Genomic DNA, 10,366 nt, shown 5'->3' with positions numbered 1-10,366 from the left:
CAACTTTTATATAATAAATCAATATAAATATAATAGAATGGATTTACTATATATAAATTCATATATAGTAAATATTTTTATAATTTTAAATATATTTATATATTAAAATCCATAAATATTGTAATATAATCGAATTCATATTTGAACCGGATCAAATAGAGTCAAATTCAAATCTGATCCGATTATTAATCAGATACAAATTGCAAAATCCAAATCCGATCTAATAGGGGTGGCCATGAGCCAAGTTTTTCATGAGCTATTTGAGCTCGGCTCATGAAAAGTTCAATTTAAATCAAACTTTGAGCCCAATATATAGGCTCATTTGCTAATTGAGTCGAGCTTGAGCTCAATAAAGCTCAAATCGTAGGGTTTGCAAATTTGAGCTTTTACATACATACATATTATACATATAAAAAATAATATTATATGAATATATATAACATTTTTATGTTTTTATATATAATAATAACTACTTTTTGTAATTCTTAATTTTATATGTCAAATAAAAAATAATTTTTTATATGTATAAAATTTTATTTTTATATATAAAACATTTGGCTGACAATTGAACTTGAGCTGAGTCGAGATTGAACTTGCGAGCTTTTGACTCGAGCTAAATTGAAGCTAAAGTCTTTAGCTTGAATCGAGCTCAATCCTCATAGTTTACTGGCGAGCCTAACTCGAATAGCTAGATACTTGGCTTGGTGTGGCTCAAATCCACCCCTATGATCTAATTACATAAACACGTTATTTGAAAATTTGAATGATTTAGATTTACAAAATATGAAAGTTTGGGTTAGGATTAGGGTTAGAGTTTTTTTAACTTCGTTTGGGTTAGGGTTGAGGTATTGGTGAACAATCCAGTTTCTTGTACATGCAAATATACATGAGAGAGAGAGAGAGAGAGAGAGAGAGAGAGAGAGAGAGAGAGAGAGAGAGAGAGAGAGAGAGAGAGAGAGAGAGAGAGAGAGAGAGAGGTGAGTAGAAAATAAAGACCAAGTTGGGATTAGACCTGTTCATGGGCCGGCCCGGCCCGGCCCAACCCTTGGACGAGCTTGAACAGGATTTTTGGCCCGCGGGCTTAACCTCGAGCCAAAAAGCCCAGCCCGCATAAAATTCGAGCCGGGCTCGGGCTTTGCCAAAATAGCCCAGCCCGGCCCGACCTATAGTTAAACCTAAGTAAAAATCCTATGTGATGTCTATTTGAATAAATTTTTTGATTTGAGAAGGACATTGATTCACTTGTAGGCCCATTGTTCATTTAAATAGGGGGAAAAGCATCTAAATTAAAATAGAAAATGTCCATTTGAATAGGGAAAATTTTGAATTTCTTTTATTAGGTCGGGCTTCGGGCTCGGGCTCGGGCTTGGGCTTCGGGCTTTTCATTAGGGCCGGGATCGAGCCCAAGTTATAGGCCCGTTGGTTGGGCCGGGCTCGAGCTCGGGCCTAACAATTTTCTGTTAATAAAGAGTCAAAGCCCGGCTTGAGCCCGGCCCAGCCCGACCCATGAACAGGTCTAGTTGGGATGATGGTTTTGATCGACTTGAGATAAAGGTAGGCAAATATTAGCATTATATGCATATGCACATCATCATCATCATCATCATCATCATCATCCCATGCTTTATCCCAATTATATGGTAGACTACGTTTACCAATCGGTTATATTTAAAGCCATATCAATTGTAAAATTATTAGTGCTTTAATCATTTCTTACTACTTCTACTCTTGTTCTTTTTGGTTTATTTTAAACTCTTCTAATCCCTCCAATGTGTAACAAATTGTTTCTTCTAATTGGCATAGTTGGTGACATGCATGTGTACATATAATACTAAAGCAAATTGATCTTAATCAATTAATCCTGATGGAACACGAACTGGATGCTCCCTTCTGGAGGATGACCTGGAGCTTCGCTGTGCAATGAGCAGGTTGTTCTACAAAATAGTGAACTCAGAAAACCCAGGGTGGCTAACCCGATGAGGTCACTTCGATGCTTAAGTTAGTATTCTTGCGGTAGATTGCGAGCTGGAAATGAGCTAGAGTGCTAGTGTGCAAGTGATATATGCATACCTGGGCCCAAGAGGGGTTGTTGCCTTTATATATAAAGCTGCCGTGAACCTCACAGAACAGTTCTAGGATCTTCGGCCTAGATGGATGAGATTTGTTCCCATTTTATCTGGGGAGTATCATGCTAGTTTACAATCCTTATCGTTAACGCCCGATCCAGACGAGGATAGGATAAGGCCTACTGTCGTGCGACGTGATCTCGTGAGGTTCAAAGTCACCTAGAGCCGACTACGTGTCACTTTGGCTCCTATGTCATGAATTGGTCGGGACATCGAGGTGACCTGCTACATACCGAGGTGACCGATTACCGAGCTCCCAACCTGCTGACTAATCTCTCCTTGTTGAGTTGTTGCTTTGCTGGCGGATCGTATCCACGTGTCCCCCCCTTGTTAGGTCGGGTCAAATCACCCTTCCTCAATTGCCCCCCACTCCTCATGCCAGGGGTCACGACCTGGTGTGGAGAGTTCATGACAAGCCTAGGTGGATTTGGCACGATGACCAAGTGACAAGGGAGGGGGTGGTCCTCCTATTTAGTTCTATGGACCGCTCGACTCGACTAGGAAATGACCCAGATCGCGTCTCGGCTACGCGCGGACGTCACATTGTTTATAAATGCCGCGAACATCAAAGAACGCGCTCAACCAATTTCATCATCGGGTAACGTGCAGTTGGTTTCCATGGAAGCTGTCGGATCGTACAGATCACAACCGTTGATTGTCGGATGCGGTGAATTATAAATAGGGGCCGAAGGGCCCATTATCCTTGCCATAAATCGTGTGACTGAGCTTTCTTGAGATCGCGTCGAAGTCCTTCAACTCGCCATTCTCTCCCCTTGTGTCCAAGGTCATTACCGCTTTCTTTGGTGAGTTCGTCTTCTTGTGCTAGTTGTCCCCTTTTTTTTTATGTCCAATATGTATAGCCTTAGAACAGATAGGCTCCTTAGCGATTCTAGTGAGCTTGTGGGTGCCGAGGTGCGATCCTTAACTCTCGCTGGTGAGGGTAGCTCTTCGTCAGAGAGCTCCTCTTTGAACCTTTCAGGAGAAGTGCCCTTACCCGGAGTCGGGCCAGCTCGGTTTGAGGAACTCGGACCTCAGGCAGAGTGGTCGACCTCCAGAGAGGGGGTTTCATCTTCTATTCAAGGTCAGGACCCGAACAACTTTGGTCCTTCCACGATGACCTCAGACGGGTTTTTGTCCTTAATAGTTCGTTACCATCTCCCCAATACCCATGTCTTTAGTATTCCCTTGGGTTAGTACCGTTGAGATGATGACCATTATGAAGTCACGGTCATTGAGGAGCAGCTCATAGCCGGGCTGCGCTTCCTGCTCCACCCCTTCATCATAGAAATTATTAAGTTTTTAAATGTCACCTTCGATCAGTTTCACCCGAACTCCATACATACTATTGTTGGTACGACCTCACTCTTCCACGAGTATAACTGACCTCTCTCCCTAGATACCTTTAGCTCGATTTGTTCCATTAAGAAAAATTCTTCATGTCTGCTCGGCAACACCCGACAAAGTTACTATATTTCACCTTGCCCTGGGTACAAGGTTTTGTTCGGTAACCTAAACAAGGTATCAACTTGGAAGAGAAGATACTTTTTTGTTCGAAACCCTGAAGGATGGCCATTCCCGATTCACTGGCAAGTGGCCATTAAAGACTCCAGGGTGAGGCTGGATGCAGAGACCAGGGTAGTCATCCTTTCTTGGAGGGACCTTGGCGTAGAGATGGAAGATTTCCTGTTCGAGGAGAAGCTTGTGTGAACTAGGTTGAGTCCTCCTAGTAGACCTCTTCCTCGGCACACACATTACTTCTCTCCTTTTCTCTTATTTGCACTTTAGTTAGCAACTGATTGGAATTTTTTTTATATAACCTTTGTCGAAGCGGCTAGGTCATATTGGGAGTGACTCATTGTCCTCTCTCCAACTCAGTTTCGTAGCGCTTAGGCTTCTGGGAGTGACTTGTTGTCCTCTCTCCAGCTCGATCTCATAGCTCTTAGGCTTCTGGGAGTGACTCGTTGTCCTCTCTCAGGTTTGGTCTCGTATCCCTTAGGCTTCTGGGAGTGACTCGTTATCCTCTCTCCAGCTCAGTAATCCCATGGACGAGCTCATAGGTAGTATCTCCTTAAGTTGTTGATGTTCCACGCATGAGGTACCTGCTTTCCCTCCATGGTTTCGAGCTCATACGTGTCTTCCCCAAATACCCATCTTACATGGTAAGGACCTTCCCAATTCGTTCCTAGCTTATCCACATCGGGCTCTGGTACTATAACCTTTCGGAGGATCAGATCGCCAACACGAAACTACCGCTTCCTTACCCGGGCATTGTAGTACTGATCTACTCTCTGTTGGTAAGGCGCTGTCCGAATGTAGGCCAAGTCTCGTACCTCTTCTATCAGGTCTAAGTTGGTATGGAGCTCGTTGTTTTTTGCTTCCCCGTCGTATACTTCAAATCGCAATGTTGGCACTTCGATCTCTATTGGGATCACCACTTCTGTGCCATACGTGAGGTTGAAGGGTGTCTCACCTATCGCAGTTTTAATGGTAGTTCGGTAAGCCCAAAGAATACTGGGCAACTCATCTACCCACAGTCCCTTAGCTTGGGCCAGGCGAGCTTTCAGTTCGTGGAGAATCGCTTTGTTCGTCACCTCAACTTGTCCGTTCGCTTGCGGGTGTTCCATCGAGGTGAAATTTTGCTAGATTCCCATCTTAGTACACCAGTTTTGGAACTTGATATCTTCGAATTGCTTCCAGTTATCGGATATCAGCACCCGAGGTAGTCCAAAGCGGCACACTATGTTCTTCCAAAAGAATTTCTGAATGTTCTGCGCTGTGATGGTTACAAAAGGCTCGGCCTCCATCCATTTTGTGAAGTAATCTATAGCTACCACTAGGAACCTCCTCTGCCCACTTGTTGGGGGAAATGGTCCAAGGATGTCAATCCCCCATTGAGCAAATGGCCACGAGATGGTGAGGTATTTAAAGTTGACGGCAGGTAGGTAGGAAATTTTGGCATGCCTTTGGCAATTGTCACACTTCTTGACTAGCTCGAGGGCATCTGCCTTCATGGTAGGCCAGCAAAATCCTTGCCTCAGCGCCTTTTGGGCAAGCGCCCTTGCCCCCAAAGTGTCCTTCGTAGAGTCCTTAGTGAATTTTGCGCAGTACTTGATCAGCCTCTGAAGGTCACAAGCAACGTAGGTAGGGGAGCGTGAAGGATCTTTTATATAGTCGCCCATCGACCAGAACATACCGAGCTGACTGTCGCTCTACCCTCGGAGCTGCGTTGCATTATGGTGGCAAGGTCCCATGTAGCAGATATTCGACGAGCGAATCAATCCAGCTCGGCTCTGCTACAGACACAGGAGCCAACTCTTCTGCCCCCCCACTGTCCGCTTCGCGTTCTCATTTGTACTGGCTAATCGAGACAATGCATCGGCCTCAGCGTTCTCGGACCTCATTATCTGCTTAATGAAGCAAGAGTTGAAGTTTGGTATAATCTCTCTGACATTGGTTAAGTATGTTGCCATGGTTTGGTCGCGAGCTTCGTAATCACCGTTAACCTGATTAACCACCAATTGTGAGTCCCTGCATTCGATGAGGTGTTTTGCACCCATCTCCTTTGCTAAGTTGAGTCTGACAATCAGTGCCTCGTATTCTGCCTTGTTGTTCGACGCATCAAAACCGAACCGGATAGCATATTCCATTTTCACATTGCTTGGGCCGTACAACATCAACCCAACACCGCGGGCTCACTGATTCGATGAGCCATCTACGTGAATAATCCATGGCTCCTAGTCCCACATAGGTCCAATCCTAATGGGAACGGGTGTCGTATTGGATGATGCTTTCGATGCAGTAGGGTGCCTAGTCAGTTCCAAGGTTAGCGCGTTGAACGTGCATTTTGCGATGAAATCCACCAAGACTTGGGCTTTGACGGCTGGGCGGGGCTCGAACCGGATGTTGTATTTGCTTAGATCAATAGAACACTTTGTCAGTCTCCCAGACACCTCGGGCTTGAGCAAAATCTACCTCAGAGGTCTGTTGGTGAGGACGATGATGGTGTGGGCCTGGAAGTATGGGTGCTGTTTTCGAGCCGCTATGACTAGTGCGTAGGCCAACTTTTCGATCTCGGGGTATATGGATTTGGCGCCATGCAAAACTTTACTAACATAGTAGACAGGGCACTGGACCCGATCTACTTCTTTGAACTAAACTAATTACCTCATCACTCGCGGAGAGATATAGTTTCAAATCGTCACCCTCCTTAGGCTGGGTTAAAACCAGAGCGGTACTTAAATATCTTTTCAGGTTGTCAAATGCGTGCTGATACTCCTCAGTCCATTCGAAGTACTCATTCTTTTTTATTGCCTCTAAAAGGGGCAGGCATCGACCTGCTAACTTAGACATGAACCGGCTCAAGGCTGCTACTCGACCGGTCGGTCTTTGGATTCTTTTATTTTTCGAGGTGGTTTCATATATAAGATGGCCTTAATTTTTTTTGGGTTAGCTTCGATGCCATGTTGGTTCACTATGTAACTTAGAAATTTACCCGACGTGACTCCGAAGACACAATTTCCTGGGTTCAACTTCATGTTATATTTCCTTAGAATTTGAAAAATGTCATTCAGATCACTTAATAGAGAGCTCGAAATTTGGGTTTTCACGACCATGTCATCAACATAACACTCAATTTTATTGCCAATTAATGGTTTAAAAACTTTATTTACAAGCCGTTGGAATGTTGCTCCAGCGTTTTTTAATCCAAAGGGCATAACCTTATAACAGTATAGCTCGAGCTCAGTTCCGAATGCGGTCTTGTCTTGGTTAGCAGTCTATCGGGCAGGCTTGTAAGTGTCCAGAAAAATAAGTAACCCGTGCCTCGAGGTCGCATCTACTAAATGGTCAATCTTAGGTAGTGGGAAGCAGTTTATCGGACAGGCTTTGTTCAGGTCGGTGTAGTCGACGCACATGTGCCACTTTCTGTTGGCCTTCTTCACCAGCACCGGGTTGGCAACCCAGCTCAGGTAATGGACTTCCCTAATGAAGTCTGCCACGAGGAGCTTCCTGACCTCCTCATCGACTACCCTCCATCGTTCTGGGGCGAGGTTGCATTTTCTTTGTTTCACTGGCCTAACTAGAGGGTCGACATTAAGCTTATGTGTTATTACTTTAAGTAAAAAACTTACTAATTGAGTTTGGAGCAGCTTGCTGATCAGTGCATTGATTTGAAGGGTTTTGGCGGGATCGGTCTCTGAAGCCGATATGTGAACCGTTTCTTCTATCAGGGCAGCTTGTTCCTTTGCGTGCTCCTTTGGTTGCTCTTGTTCGATGTCCTCCACCAACTTTGCCTTTCCTTTAAGGGCGGCCATGTAGCATTTGCATGACTCGAGCTGGTCACCTCACACCACTCCCATACCATAGTTAGTTGGAAACTTCATTGCTAAGTAATAGGTAGACACTATTGCACGTAAGACATGTATGATAAGCCGACCTACAATTGCGTTGTAGGGGTATGGTGTCGCAACCACCAAAAAAGTGTGCTCGAACTGCACGATGTTTGTCCATGTGCCTACTTCCACTGGTACGGTAATTCTGCCAAGGGGTCTAACATCTTCTCCATTGAATCCCACCAATAACGTGCTTGCTGGCGTCAGATCACTCTTTTGTAACTATAGCTTGTCGAAGGTAGTCTTGAAAGGGATGTTCATCGAGCTGCCTGAATCTACCAGAATCTGCTTTACCTCGAAGTCGTTTATTCTGAGTTTTATGACTAGGGCGTTTTAGTGTGGATACTGAATCCCATACGTGTCGTCCTCGGTGAAGTAAATAGGCTCTTTAAGACGGGGTCACTTTGGCGGGTTTTCGCCCTCATTTTCCAACTCGCGGACTGACGTCCTTCTGGCTACCGAAGTGCACCTTGTAATGATGGACCCTCCGGTGATCATATTGATCACCCCGTAGAGTGGCCTCTCTTCTGGTAATTGCCGAGGCGATTGCTCGTTCTATTTGCTAGACTCGGGGGCATTTCTTCTCTGATCTCCTGGTCGATGCTCCTACCGATCTCCCTATTCTCTTTCTTCTTAGAGGATATAGTTCTTTAGATACCCGAAGCAGATGAGCTCCTAAATCTCGTCATGAAGATTCCAATAGTTCTCTATACTATGACCATGATCTTGATGGAATTGGCAGTAGACATTCCTGTTCCTTGTTGCTGGATCTCCCCTTAGCCTGGGTGGCCATTTGACTATGGAGGAGTCTTTGATTGCCATAAGGATCTCTCCTAACTTAGTATTCAGGGGGGGGGGTGTAGTTGGTTCGTTCTACTGGAAGGGTCCTAGAATGCCAACCCGACCTGTAGCCGTGCATGGGAGACTTATTGCTTGAACGTGGGGATTTACTTCTCTTTCTACTCGGGGACTTACTTTTCTTACTCTTTTGCTTATCATGGCTCATTCCTTTGTCTTCTCTCTTCCTCTTTTCATCCGACAGATTGTTAGCTTTCTGATTGATTTCTTCCTCGATGCCAATGAACTGGTCAACGAGTTTGAGGAACTCAATAATATTTTTTGTCTTGTTTGCCACCACGTGCCATTTAAACTCTCTATGGGTAATCCCCTTTCTTGCCGCCGTGAGACGTACCGCCGGATCGAGGTCTGGTCTTTGTAGGCATGTATCGTTAAAGCACTTGATGTAGCTCCTTATAGATTCTCCTTCCCTCTGAACTACGTTTAGAAGGCTCTCTTGTGACTTCGGGCACTTCTTGCTGGTGATAAAGTGCGTCGTGAACATATTGGTGAATTGAGCCCAGCTCGCGATGGAGAAGGCCACACACATGCATGCTTCGTCAGCCCCGACGAGTTGCATCTGAGACTGGAAGGCATCTACATGATCATTGGGGTTGAACGATCCATCATACTTGTCCAAAGGAGGGATCTTGAAGTCCTTTGGCATCGGGGCCGCTAGGAGCTCAGTTGACATAGGAGATGGCCTACTCAATGGGCAGGCATAGTCTTTGTTGCCACTGAGCTTACCTCTTTCTTTTCTCCGGTCTACTCGACTGGCTGCTGGTTGGGCTTTGCTGGCGAACCGTTCCTGGTTGAAGAGCAACGAGTCTTGAGATGCTACTGCTGTTGCTTCTTCACTGGCTCGACTTTAGTGCTACTGACCTCAGTTCGATCCTGTTCCTCAACCTTAGTTCTCTCAAACTCTTTGACACTGCTGCGAGGTGGGTCAGGGTTCCTTCTTACTGACTCCTTTTGGTTGTGTTGATCACGATGTGGCGCGGAAGGGACTTGCCTCGAGTCTGCGCCATGGGCTTCAGATCGATGTTCTTCTCTTTGCGATATGTCGTTCTCAGGTCGCGAGTATTGTGGTTGGTTATCTCTGTCGAGCTGGCTGCCTTCATGCCTCTCACCCGGGTCCCCCCTTTGAGAAACCAGGGAGGCGAGCTGTCTGTCTACCCTGCCTTGTGGTGTAGTTTGGTTTCTGGAGAATGCCGGTACCTGTGATGTCCCTTCACCATGATTGGGAGATCGGTGAATGATCTGACAGTAAGCTACATAACGAGGCAGGATCGGTTGGTGGCTCGAGTGCAGAGGAGGAAATTGTTGCTAATAAAGGAAATGTTGTTGGAACTGTTGGATTTGTTGCATTTGCGTCTGCATGGTTCGGACACACTGCCCTAGATCGTCGAATTGCGAGTGCCCAACCCAAGAGGAAATCACAGTTGGTTTTGAAAAAGAGGTAACCAACTGGGGGAGTGGGGCGCTCACTTGTGAAGTGGTTTGTGGTACAAATAGTGATGGGAACCCTGAAACTATGAGAGGGATGGTAAACTGACCGATACACACCATAGGACCCTGAGGGAGAGTTGATGGCTGATCTTGCCCCTCGGCGATGTTCATGTCGATACCTTTCCTGGTGTTGCTGGAGGAATCCATTGAGATATTAAGATGACCTTTCGTTCAGGTTCCCACAGATGACACCAATTGATGGAGTACGAACTGGATGCTCCCTTCTGGAGGATGACCTGGAGCTTCACTGTGTGACGAGCGGGTTGTTCTACAAAATAGTGAGCTTAGAGAACCTAGGGTGGCTAACCCGACGAGGTCACTCCGATGCTTAAGTTAGTATTCTTGCGGTAGATTGCGAGCTAGAAATGAGCTAGAATGCTAGTGTGCAGGTGATGTATGCATACCCGTTCCTTGGAGGGGTTGATGCCTTTATATATAGAGCTATCGTGAACCTCACGGAACAGTTCCGGGATCTTCGTTCTGGATGGATGAGGTCTCTTCCCG

This window comes from Nelumbo lutea, chromosome 3, assembly GCF_056320005.1.
Source record: "Nelumbo lutea isolate HS-2025 chromosome 3, American lotus-T2T, whole genome shotgun sequence".
Classification (NCBI taxonomy): domain Eukaryota; kingdom Viridiplantae; phylum Streptophyta; class Magnoliopsida; order Proteales; family Nelumbonaceae; genus Nelumbo; species Nelumbo lutea.
This window is presented reverse-complemented; position numbering follows the sequence as displayed.